Source organism: Mauremys reevesii, linkage group 1 (genome assembly GCF_016161935.1).
Source record: "Mauremys reevesii isolate NIE-2019 linkage group 1, ASM1616193v1, whole genome shotgun sequence".
In the NCBI taxonomy this organism is placed as follows: Eukaryota; Metazoa; Chordata; order Testudines; family Geoemydidae; genus Mauremys; species Mauremys reevesii.
Genome location: NC_052623.1, coordinates 286,891,610 through 286,905,279, shown reverse-complemented (window position 1 = coordinate 286,905,279; position 13,670 = coordinate 286,891,610). Strand labels below are relative to the sequence as shown.

At 42.3% G+C, this 13,670-nt stretch overlaps 1 long non-coding RNA gene across 1 annotated transcript; it reads right to left on the bottom strand.

Annotated features, from left to right (window-relative positions):
• Positions 1 to 2,379: 2,379 nt before the first annotated feature.
• Positions 2,380 to 13,000, bottom strand: LOC120393936. Its single transcript, XR_005592165.1, has 3 exons — positions 12,496 to 13,000; positions 12,221 to 12,399; positions 2,380 to 2,886 (listed from the first exon to the last, which is right to left on the bottom strand). It is a non-coding gene; the product is annotated as an uncharacterized LOC120393936 (long non-coding RNA).
• Positions 13,001 to 13,670: the final 670 nt, after the last annotated feature.

The window sequence follows — 13,670 nt, the reverse complement described above, 5'->3', positions numbered from 1 at the left end:
TGCCATATATCCTGGAGAGACAGGGGATGACCCTGAGCTGCAGGTACATTCTTGTGGGAGCGTCGGAAGTAGCCCGGTGACACTGTAGTCTGGTTGGGTTGTTGCCTGAATCCAGCTCAGCGTGTTGTGGTAGGATCCCCACTTACCTGTTGGCAGAACCCTCTGCCATTATTAAGACCCTGGTCTGGGACCCAGTGGAGTAAGGTGGGACCGGGTCCCCCTACCCTCTGCTGCCAACCTCACCCCTGGGGTAACAGCCACCCCACCTTAGGCCAAGAGGCCTACGTTTGTCTGCCCACTGCCAGAGCCAGGATGTCAGACTATATGTTGTTTGCTCTGCCCTATTTGGGGTTTGGGCTCCTAGACTCTTGGTTGGCCCCACCCTGCCCGAGGATTTGAGCCTTAAGACTCTTTGTTGGCTCTGCCCTGCCTGAGGGCCTGAGGGCTGAAACTCTAATCCCTGATACGGGGCAGCACCCCAGAGATGTAGTGAGGCAGAGTGGCCACCCACTGAGCTGGAGGGGGAGGGACTGCTGCTAATCCACTACAGCATGCAGTAAGGACACCAGTGATTTTTCCTATTATAAACTTGGCTATTAGCACTTTCCTCCTAAACTTTCCAAGAAAGTTAAAATAAAGAATACAATTATTGATTGCAAATGTTTTTTCTTTATTGTAATAGATGAAAGGTAGAAAATCACTCCTTTGGCCCAGTTGACTTTTCAATCTATATAAAAAAGTAAATGTGTAATGTCAACGTATCAAGCTTATCAGGCAGAAACCACTGAAGTGGTCACCCCACATTAACTATATGTTACTTTTGTTCTAGAATAAATGCGGGATTCCTACCTCAGCCAAGCAAAGAACCATATATTCTGTCTGCTAGGGGTTTTATGACATTTGTGTGTGTATGTGTGACTGTGTGTAGTATTAGACATTTTTAAAGTCCTACCTCAATTTTGAAAATCTTACTGTAAAAGGAACTTAATTGCAAACTGTTGAACTAATACTCACACTTTGGAAATTTTGTTCAAATTCACTCTCAAGATTCAGGAAGCCCATTAATACATCCTGGGCTTGCTCCCAGTTCAAAGAACTGTAACATTATAGACAATCTTCACTTAAATTGCAGTGCTCAACACAGATGTGACAGTATCTTGGTGTGAATTCCTACTCCTGCCCCTGAGAAAACTTAGATCAGGTAGATCCACAGCAATTGTAGACTCCACAAATCTTTCCTCTTTGGCAGTATGACTGCATCATCTTGCCAGTCATCTGGCAAGCTTGCAGTTTTCCATGCTAAAGACCTTGGGAATCCATTTAGCTTCCTACAAAATATAGATTTTAGGATCTGTGGGTGGATTTAGTCCATAACTAGGAAGCTTCCTGTTCTCAAAGACAAAAATCCTCTCTCCAACACCCAGCCAGAATAACTATGCTAGGTGCTGAGGAACTCTGCAGAACTCTGATAAATATCCCCACCTCCCTCTGCCATGATGTGGAGGGAAAACAGCTGTTCTGTGACTGTTAATTGGATCCGGGGGAAGGATCTTTGCAATGGTGGCTAATTCAGCATGAGCCCCACCCCTTCTCCATCCCACCCCTTCACCTTCTTGGCCCACCCGGATTATCCCATAGAGATCTCTCATGGAGCAGCATGTCACACTGCACACCTTATGTCCCCCTGCAAGACCTGCTTCAAATCCTATTCACAGTAAAATCTCAGCAGTATAATATCTGAGCACCTCATAAACATTAATGAGCTGAGTCTCACAGCCACTTGGATAAAAAATTCTGCTGGGCTGTGAACTGCGTATGAATATGGTATGTGATAAACACTGTTCTCGGTTAACTGGATGTAAGTCTGGAGTTACTTATTAGACTTCCAGTATATCTTTCCTGATTTTTTTTTTAAATTTTCTACAGCAGCCCCATGAGAGGGAGTCAGCGCTGGAACTGTAAGATGTACTGTAGGCATTTGTCACCATGCCTCAGTGGGTCACAGCTGAGAATACCAGATTCAGGACAAACTGCTGAGAAATAGGGCAGCCTCACCCCAAACTGGTGGTTATTCTTCCATAAGATATACCAAGCCAAACTTCTGTCTCACCACACTGGTTAAAAAGTAAAAAATGCAGTCTCCTTAGGCATCACCACCCAGACACTAGACTTTATGATGAATGGTTAATGAAAATCAATTTAATCAAACCAAAGGCCTCTTCTGCTCTCAGGAGATCAGCCACATACCCAAGTCAATATGTAACTCAGATCTTACCCAATAATCATGCTGCTGCCACTCATTTAATAGTTAAAATTTAAAGTTTTATTTTTAAGAGAAAAGAAAGTTCAAATGGTTAATAGATCATTTACAAACAATCATTGCAAAATTCTTGCATCAAGTTTGAAGCAGTGATGGAATAAACTGCTGGTTTGCAAAAGTCTCTCTGGAAATTACCCAGACAGCTAGGAGGTCATCAGTCCTTGTGTATAGCGGCCTTGTTAGAAATCCAGTCCAGAGAAATGAAGCAGGAAATGAAGACAAAATGGAGATGTTTCCAGGGTCTTTTATACCCTCTCCCATGTGGATGGAATTTTACTGTCCCAAACAAAGCTCTGAGTCTCAATTTGTGGAAAATCATAGGCACAAGATGGAGTCCAGGGTCACATGAACGAGTTACATGCTCTTACGTGGCTTTGATGACTTACCAGAGAAGTCATTGCCCACTTGGAGGTTAAGGTGGCCCCAGTAAGACATTTTCGTGGTGGGACAAGTTTCTTCTATGTCCCATTGTGAGAGTTAAGTGTTCTTCAATGGACCATCAACTTGAATAATCCATTCACAATGTGCTGGCTAGATTGAATGCGAATTACCTTGTGGGTGTTATCCTAGGAGCAAACACATGTGAAATTCAGTTATATAATTAATATTCGTAGCTTTAAATACAAAGATGATTGTGCATATAAAGAGGATCAACATGCTTAGCAAATCATATCTTTTCCATTGACACCTTACACGATATACTTTGTACAAGATTTGTTGCAATTGTATAAGAGTGGTAGCAACAATGATATACATGATCATATTTCAATCATACAGCATCACAGGAGTTCATTGTGCAGCTTCTTACAGCTGTGTTTTTGTTGATGCTGTATATATGATATGGTAACTGGGTAACATTTTAACTGTTCCAGGGTATAAATATATATCCCACTGGACCTGTGCACAGTATGCTGTATGAACACAGTATATGAGACAGTTCCTGCCTGGAAGAACTCTGTCTATTTTAAGACAAGATTAAAGTAATGGGTGAAACAAATTATGGGAGATAATGTACCTGTCTGATTATAGGCATTCCACCTGCTGTCTTAAGGAGGGCACACTGTGTAATAGTGGCCACTGGAGCCAATAGATGTCATGTTACAAGAACCTTTTTTAACCCTGACTTATGCCAATAACTCTGACTAGGGTGACCATATGTCCCGTTTTAGCCAGGACAGTCCCTTTTTTAGGTCCTGTCCCAGCCATCCCGACTTTTTTTTTTATATAACTGGGCATTTGGCCTGTTTGCTCTTGATCAATTGGCAAGAGACTGGACAAATGTCCAGTTTGTCAAAACAGTGGGGTGGGCCCCCTAGCAGGGCCCGGAGGAATGGGTTGGGGATGGGGGTGAGTGGCAACACCAGCCCTGTGCTAGAGGCATGCCCCACGTGCAGGAAGGAGAGGGGGGCTTGGATGGCTCTGCACATGGGCGTGCAGCGAGGGGGCTTGGATCACCAGACCTGCGCATGAGGAGGAGAAGAGAAAGTTCAGACCAGCCTTACACTCAGGGGGAAGAAGGGAGTCACGGTGGGGAGGGGAGTCACGGGGGCTGGCAGGTGTCTCGGGTGGCCTTGCGCTTGGGAGGGTGCCAGGAGGGAGGGGGACTTCAGCCCAGCCCCATGCTGACATGAGGCAGAGAGGTCTTGGGCCAGCCCCATGCCAGAGGGGAGGAGGGAGGCATCAGGCTGGCCCAGGGGTATCACCCTAACTCTGACCCTCTGCAGGTGACTGGGGTCAGATTATAAAGTCTAGTGCCCTACCAGCACTCCTGTGCATCACACTAATATTAGGACATCATGCAGAAGGACAGGGTGTTTCCACTGATTGCTAATAGGAGAATTCCAAAGCTTTATCTAAAGTAAAGAAAATACAAATATTTGACAAATGCTATGTGTTAATTTAGAAATAATCTCAAATGCACAATCTAAATGTAGCTCCTACCAATGTTCTTTGACAAACACTTTCCTCCTTTCCCACCCTCCCCAGTAAAATTGAGGGATTATCTGGCTAAATAAATAATCCCTCCACCATTCAACAGTTTACCGTACATGATCTTGGTTGATTTGAATGGAGGGGCATAGAAACATATGACCCCTCCACTGTTCCAAAAACATTTATCCTTAGCCTGACTTTAAGAGTAGCATAAGAGTTGGATTTTGCTTGGGATACAAGCCACAGATCTTTTATTTAAAAAAGAAAAATGTTTAAGAGCCCCTGGCCAGTCCAACTTTCACTGTGGGGAAGCCCAGAGAGCTGAATCTATGTAACACTTAATTTAATTTTGTGAAGGATTTCAGAAATAATCATAGTCTCCTGCTCTGACACATCCCATTCAAAATAAAACCTAAGCGAGTTATGTTTCAAAAGCTTCACTTTTTATGTCCAGGTTGGAAAAAGTAAACTTCACTCTGACAGACCTTTTATAGCTTCCCAGTCCCTTTGCAGAGCATTTCTGACTTCTTCTGCACTGTCTGAGGAAAAAGTGAAGCTGGAAGATAGAGCCAAGATAGCTGATCATATGGATAACCCATTTGAAGTTGCTTCTTCCTAGCTTCTGGCCCTAGGCATAGGTATTTCCCCTCTAAAATGTGTTTCCAAACATACTTTTTAATGAGAGAACCAATGCAAGTGTAATATGCTGTGGTCAGTAGAAGAAAGCTGAACCAAATCCTGCCTTCCATATATTTGGTTCACTGTGAAGACATCTATCTTTCTATTTTCATGAAAGTCTCTCGCAAATAAAACATTCTTTTGTTCATCCATTTTCCTCTCCCTTCTTTGCAGCAATGACTTCATAAACAGAAACGACTACAATGTAAACTAAAACACTCATCGCTGTATCTTCTGACAAGGAGGGGGTAAATCATTAATGTTTAAACAGTCTCTTTAATATTATAATTTAACAAAATTAGCCCTCGGACAGAAAGCAGCCCTCTACCCAGTGTGAGTATACAGGTCAAGACACAAGAAATGCACTCTGTTAATTTCAGGAAACACAGGAAGCTTCAAAAGTTGTTAAAGGTAAGAGCTATTTTTTCCAAATCAGTGTATAATTTAGCTATCTCAGTCACTGCTATTCCCTTTCAAAGTGTAAAGAGCTAAATACCATTTAAAAAGGACCTCTCCATTTCTCTTAATTATTTTATCCTTGTCAACAATTATTTTTATCTTTAACAAGAACTTAGTAGTTTAAAACGGAAGCTCTCCTCTGTTAAATTGTTTTTGCAAAATAATTCTCTCTTGCTTTCTATGGCTCCTGTATCTGATTTGTGAGCACAGAACACATGCTTCATTAGCCCTTTTCACAGGCTAAGTATCTGTTGTTCCAAATATAATGTAAAGCAAATCACTTTTTAATGGTCAAGTTGACTAGATAGGAAATGTCATAGCTCTAACAAAAGCTTGTAGTTAATTAAGCCAATTAGCATTTGATATAGGTACCTCTGGAAAGCTAAAACCCAGGAATAGCTCTCAGGAGATGGCAGGAGATTTTTTTGTAGACAGAAATGTTATGGAAGGGAAGGGAAACAGGAAGAAGTTTAAAGAGTGTCAGAGTGTTTTAAAATGTGTTCACTTTTTTTCCAGCATACATCAGTCTAAATTGCACTTCTGTGTTTAGAAACAAAAACCAAACCATAGTATGTCTTTGTTTGAGAAGACAAAGCTGGACTTTTAACTTAGAAGACTAGGAATAAGACTTCTACCAAGATCCTGCTGATCTTGTGAAATTAACTGAACTGTTAATTGCACTTTTGACTGCCTTCCAAAAGAAGATTTTTGACCGCTTGACACTGTTAAGACATAGCAATTCATTCTATTCTCTACTGACCTTTCAGCAGAGTGCAAAAAAAGAAAAAAAAGTTTGTTGAGCCTTCAGAATGGAAAAGCACCAGATTCTCTCTAACATTCAGTTTCCCAAAGAAATGAGTAGCCCTGGGATTTAACCATGTGATAGCCCATGAGATATACAAGATATATACAGTCTCAGAGCAGAAGTTGTTTCAGTTTTCCAGAGGTTCTACTAAACTTGGTTCATTCATGTGTATTTAATGAGACACGATGTATCTGTTATAATACTTATTTATTTCAGTCAACATGATACTTGGCTTTCATTTGTGAGGAATTTCTGAGTGTTTTATAAAGATGAAATAATAAATCCTTTACAGTCAGTCTTTACATTCATTTGGACTTTAGCACTTGTTTACCGTATACTTGTTCTGTGGCTTTTTGTTTTTGTTTTTTTAACTCAAGTGGAAAATTACTCTCATTGATCCAAATAAAGTAGATTTAGATTAGCACAGTGACTTATATAATGTCTATCAAAAGTGATTTTCTTTTATTTAAAAACAAAGAGCGTATGCATTTAGGGGTGGGGTGGGATGGTGCCAAACCTACCGAGAGAAAATTAAACAAATGCGAAGGGGCTTTTTGGCTTTATTCTTCCTTTTGTGCTCACACTGGGAAATAACTAACTACAAATGAAAAGTTCAGTCTAGAAAATTAACATCCTTTTCACTGTTTTTTCATTTAACCCCTCACGGATTTGTTGCAATCTTTTCATTGATTGTTCCCTGAATGTATGTTTGTGCCCTATATATTGCTCTGTCCCTCCCTCAGCTGGTTTCAGAAAGCAAAATTTAGGCCCTGATCCTGCAATCAGCTCTGCAGGGCTGGATCCTTGTATCCTCATGGACTCTCATTTATTTCAGTGGGGCTGTGGATGGGGGCAAAGGTCCACATGCATTAACACCACCTCTGGGGCAGGGAAGGAGCTTCCATCTACTTGACCCCTTACGTGGGGCTTTGTGGGGGAGGAGGAAAGAATATGGCTTTTACTTTCACTAGAAAGGACCCTTGAAGCCTTGAAATTGTTTGTATATGTTTATATTGTAAAAGTCATATTCTACAATAACACGCTTACAACAACAAGAGAACATAATAAAACTCAATAACTATACAGGAGAGAACTTTGCTAATTCTCACTTCACATATCTAAATGCTTGATAAGTCTCTCCAAAAAATGTGGACACTTTCATGAACTTCTAAGTATAGAAGTCACAGCAGGGAGTTCTAATGAGTTCTTGTATTATTAAGACTTCATTACTTTAGCAAAATATTCTACAGCGCTGCCCAAGTACTAAGGATGAAATCCTGGCTCCCCTGAAATCAATGACTTTAATAGGGTCAGGATTTCACCTTTGCAGGTGAAAGTATTATAAGTAATTTAAAATGAGCGACACTTGTCAAAATAAATAAAGTTCATATTGTGATGCTGTATGTTTATCGTAGGGGGGATTTCTTCATGAATGACTAAATTCTGCAAAGTGCTAAATATCCTCAACTTCTATTATCTACATCTGTCTGTTGACTGTTGCCTTAAACTTAGCTCCTAGGGGCAAGAAATCTCCTGTAAGCTCCTAGGGGCAAGAAATCTCTTTTTTGTGTTGTGTTTGTACCATACCTAGCAATCTTTGTCCATGTCTGGGTCTCCTAGGCACTATCATTATACAGATAAATAATTATAATTAATATTGACTTCAATGGAAATTGCGGGCACCCAACATTTTGCAGGATCAGGGCCAAAATTTGTTTATTCATAACTGGTCTCTTAAGCCTTGTCTACAGGCACAAGTGGCACTGGTTTTAGCTAAAATTATTTATGTTGATTTCATTAAACCGGTGCAAATCCTTGTGTGAACACACTTAAATCAGTTTATAACTGGCTTATATCAAGTTAAATTCAGGCCCCATCCATCAATACGAATTAGTGAGGCTCTAATGCACTTTTCATCACTAAGATATCTACAAGATAAAGTCTTCTCATTTTGGAAAGCCTACAAAATACTGAGTTCAAATTCTGTTCTCTGATAAGGACTCACACAGTTGTGACTGAGGGCAGAGGTTTTACTCCTGGTGGTTTTGTGTTCCCTTTCTGGCTGCAAAACATGACGCTATAAAAGACTGTCCTCATTGTTGTGCTGACCTCTGCTGATGATGGTGCACAAAGATAGATGATTTGGAATGAGAAGGTCCTATATGAACCAACATTTTAAAAAAAATATCTTCCACGTTAATATTAGCTTCAGTTTAAAATACAGGTAAATGATTAAGGAGGAAGTCAGTAAGGAAGAAAATATTTCAAGCTGCTGAGCGGGAAAATAGAATCAATACAAAGTAAAAAAAAAAACAACCCACATATATTAAAAACTTTTACCTATTTATTTTAACTCTATTGCACATCGACTCCATTGTTTGCTGCTTCTAATACCACCTACTCTCATTCCCTATTGTCCTAGACTATTGTGCAGCTGCTTTACATCTGGATCCATTGCACGTTAAGGATCCTATTTGGCAGGGATAGGGAGGGGAGATGGGTTTATCCCTCTGGATTTACCTCTATTTACTTCCTTGCCAACCCCAAAGGCCCTACATTGCAGTGATACTACTGATTGTCTGAGGAGGAACCCATCCAGACCACTTTGAGCATCAGCCAGAGGGAAACTGCTCAAGAATTTTGTGCAATAGCCCTTGGGAACTGGTGCCCCAGGACTCCCAACACCTGTTGCTTTGGAGGAGCTTGGAGGCTGAATCTGGATGGCTCTTCTGCACAGCAGAGCTAACACTAACCGCTGTGCTGCCATTAAATCACTGGCTCTCTTTTCATATTGACTGACTTTAGAGGTCAAAGGTTGAAATGAACAAATGTTTTATTCCATTGTGGCTTACACCACTACGTTATCTTTATTTCCAGATGGCTGGGTTTCCTAAAGCTTCCCATCTGCCATGAATCTTTTTTATCCAGCTTTCCCACTGAAGGGGATTTGAGTCAATCTGAAATGTGGAGGCAACAAGATAACTGGGGCTCTGCTGCTGTTCATATCATATAGTTCTATCTATTGCTGAAACTATATTGTGGGGTGGAGGAACACTTAAGGGCCAAGAGAAGACATAATGTCCCATCAAGGCCTACCTATCTTATCTGCACAGGGGTTGAGATGGGCTAATTTTGGAATATGATGCAGGAGTTTTGTTTTATTTAAAGTTTGTTTAAACACGTTGGCAACATCCTTAATTCAAACAGAGGGGGCCCTTTTAAAAATGCCTTAATGTTAATTCCAAATGAAGGAGTATCCCTCCAGATGAGTTTGACTCGAATGGTCTACTGACTGCAGGATCTCATGGTGGACCACAGTAAAGCAAGGCATGATTTTAATTGACAACATCCAAGGTGGTAATTTTATCACATTGACACACATCATCATGCAATACAATTACAATGATCTCATTACCCTAATGGACATATGTCTACTCAAATGTCGTTGCAGAGGATTGTGTTCTACAGCGTTATTTTTGTCAGGTACTTCACGAAACATTCATCTACAGTACATCATAATTCCACTTTTTTTCATGTCTATTGAATCCTTGAGCTTCCTGAACTCTGAGCCAAGAAGCATGCCAGTTAAGACGCCTCCTGGGAATTTGACCTGAGACTACCAACTCATTTCAGGTAGGCTATTAAATTGCTGTAAAATGGTAACAAAGTTAAGGCTGAATTTTAACTTTTCCTTGACCTCTCTCTGAATGACTCTCTAAGGTTAGAGACCTGAAACATCAAACTCCTGGTGGTGGACAATTAATATTCTAGACCGGACTGTCTGCCATCTGGCTGAGATTTAACATGCATTTATACTATAACATTTTTTTAAATCAAAGAAAGAGAAGCAATGGGGAAGAGGAAAAGATTTTTTGGAATCCAGTTTCTGCACATGGATATGGAGCAGAGGATATCTACAAGTTACTAGGGAAGGGACAACATCTAGAAGAGAATGTATTGGTAATTAATAGTGCTGCAGATTTGTCATGACATTTTGTGTAAAAAATATCACAAAGCAGTCACATTAAAAATAACAGGTTTTGGAGAAATAGTGTACAAAATCACAGCAGCACCATTTAAAGTGTGGGGGGCACATGGGAAGGGGAATCTTTTCCTGTCCGTGGGTGTGAGGCTCTGAGAGGGGCAAGGGGGAGAGGGTTGCAGTACAAGCCCTCCCTGCACTCACCCGATACCAACAGCTTCTGTGCCATGGGGCTATCCTGTCTTTGTTGGCTCCTACCACAGTGGGCATGTAGGGCTCTCCCCCCATGATGCTTGAACCCTCCCCTTCCTGGCCCCGATGCAGCTGGATCACCTGTCCCGAGCTGGGCTGTGGTGGCAAAAGTGGTTAGCCATGGCCTGGGTGCGCCCCACCCCCCAACTCTGTAGCCCATGCGATCACAGACACAAAGAGAGAGCTGCAGCTGTAATGCTGTAGTGTGGAAATTTATTACAGCAATGAAAGGAGTTCTTCCATCACTATAGTAAATCCGCCTCTTTGGCCTGTGATCTAGGAAGGAGTTAAGCTAACATACAGAAAGGGGAATGTAATAGCAATTGTACACAATTTGCTCAGTAGCCTCGCACAGCAGGGTTTCTCCTTTGCCTCAGCATTTTTCCCTTGGGTGGTGGGGAGCCTGGAGTAAATCAGTCTGACTCTGGAGGATTTTTCCTCTTCACTCAGGTTTTATTTTTCTGTATTTATATGGTGGGCCTCAGGGTAGGCCCAAGACATTCTTTTAAGCAAAACACCCACACCTCAAACTCAGAACACAAACAGAAATTCTTTCCCTTGCACCCATTCCAGGGTCTTACCCTAGTATGCTGGCTCCTAGTTGCCAGTCCTTCCCCAAGCAATTGTTAACTTGGGACAGGTCTACACTAGAAGCGCTACATCGTCACAGCTGCACCAATGCAGCTTCACCATTGTGGTGTGTCTGGTGAAGACACTTTATGCCAATGGAAGAGTGCTCTCCCATCGGCATAATTACTCCACCTCCGCGAGAGGCAGAAGCTGTGTGGATGCTCTCCTACCAACATAGCGCCAGTGTGGACAGCGCTTAGGTGACTGTAACTTGTATCACTAGGGGAAGAGGGGGTGCCTTTTTCAAACCCCTGAGCAATGCAAGTTAGATTGATTTAAGCGGAAGTGTAGATCTCCCTTAGTTTCTTTCAGTGCAGGTAGGGAGGACAGCCTTCCTCCCAGGGGAAGCCTTTCCTTCCTGCTGCTACCACCCCTGCAGCAGCTTGTTTCTCATCTCTCTCCTCCTCTCTCTCACACCAGAAGGTTTTTTTTTTTAAAGGTCACTGGCAGCCCTTAACTGCTTTAGGTGTCTCTAGTTTACCTGAGGTAAGCTTTTTTCAGCTCATAGGGAACAGAGCTGTCATCATTCTAGGGCTGACGTATTTGCCCGCCACCACTCTTATATCTGTCAGTTCTAACTGTCAGACTGGTTATAATTACATTATTGCATCCTATTCTCCACCTCTAACCCTCCACGTTAAAAGTAAGTGTAAGTTAATACTGCAGTGAACCACTTTAACTTCTGCTTTTCTGCAGTGACTGTTGCCATGGGAGCATTTCACAATCATTTTCTTCCCAGTTGTGCCACCGCTCCAGTCCAACATGTCCTTCCCCCATTCTTCTCAAAACCCAGGCACTAGAGATCCCAAGTGTGCAGAGGCTCTGTGTCTATGTGTGAGCCCAGGGCAGGAAGGAACACAACAAAAGCACTACTTCCTTCCTCCTCTACCCACTTTCTGAGGTTTGGGGTCATTCCACTCCATTTTTCCAAAGAAATATTTCATTTTATTCCTAAATGTGAAATTCCTCCACTCCGCCATTACTCTGTCTCAAGGCCCAGGACCTGTGTATAAATACTGTTGCCTTTTTTTGACATAAGCAGATAGTCAAAACTTGGGGCCCTGTGGATGTTCCAATTGGGAGTAGAAATTGGTGGTAGTCAGGTATTTCTTTGATGCAGTTTTGTTTATTTACAATGAACATTCAAAGTATGCTTGCTCACCTCAGGTGCTAAAATGTCCTAATTACGGCTCTGCCAAGAACACGCTTTTCAGTCTACACTCCTGATCCAAGGTTTCAGCTGCTCCTTCAGGCTGTCTGGCTGCCTCTCAGTCTCTCTCCATTTCTGTCTGTTCTGCCTACACACACATCCCTGGTCATGACTCCATTTCCAGTCAAACCCTGTACCCACAACATGGTGTTAAGTTCCTAGCAGACTGTATGAGGCCTTGTTTTAGATATGGCCCTGTGACTGGGGGGGGGGGGGGCTCTACTCACCATTAGGACAGCACCATCTCCTGGCAGTTCTGAGTTAACATAGCCAGGCTGCCACCTCTTCCTGTGGTTGTACTCTGCCACACTGTCTCTTTTGCTATCTGCAGCCCTTCTCCCACTCCAGGAGCCTCTGTCTCCTCTTTGTGACTCGGTCCTCTAGCCAAGTCATTCAACGTGTTTTCCCCTTCTGGGATATCAAAGTCTTCCATCACGAATTGTCCCAGACAGTCTGCTCTCCTGGCACTTCTGATCTGTGCCACTTCCCCAGTGGCTGGTAGGGGAATCCAGGCCCACCTTCTACTCTGGGTTCTAGCTCACTTCAGCAGCCAAGGTCTGCCCTATCCTGTACTTTGCTGCTTTTCTCCTGAGCCTTTCCTACCTTTCAGGCTCTCTCCCCATTCTGGGTTTGCCAGCCTAAACTCTCTACCTCCAGGAAGTAATTATAGGCTACCCTCCAGAGTCTCAAACACACCTACCTTCTCCCAGGGAGTGACTGCAGACTACCTCCCTGCCGTCCCCTGTGACACTGCACCTCATATTCTTCATAATGATATTACTATGATATGATTATGACATAGCTATGACGTATTTTATGCAGGACGAATCATGTGAGATGTCATTGGAAAGGTTATGATTTGCTGAATATGATTATCCTATTTGTATGCATGTATCATTTTTGTATCTGAAGTTATGAATATTGACTATGTATCTGTACTTCACATGTAGTTACACCTGGGTAATGCCCTCTAGTCAAGATGTTTTCATTCTATACAGTGGGTGAGGAATGGGCCATTAGGAAAACAATAGGCCTTAGAAAAAGCTTATCTCCCACCTGAGGAGCCTTCCTGTGGATGCTACAGACAAACTCAGAGTAATGGCTGATTTGACTCTATAAAGACATGTGATGTGACCACGTATCTAAATTCCATCTTGGGATGTCAATGATTTTCCACAGACTGGTCTGAGAACTGGGAACCAAACACAGAAACAAAGGGTTCCTTCCATATGCCACAGCTATATAAGGCAGGGAGTGACATTATCTGGTGTTCTTTGCTCCCCACCCAAGAAGACTCCTGGAAACACCTAAGGAACAAAGACTGAACTGGGGGAAGTGCTGGACCCAGGCTAAAGGGATTTTTAGCCTATGAATGGAACACCTGGGGATTCTAAGCTGTAAG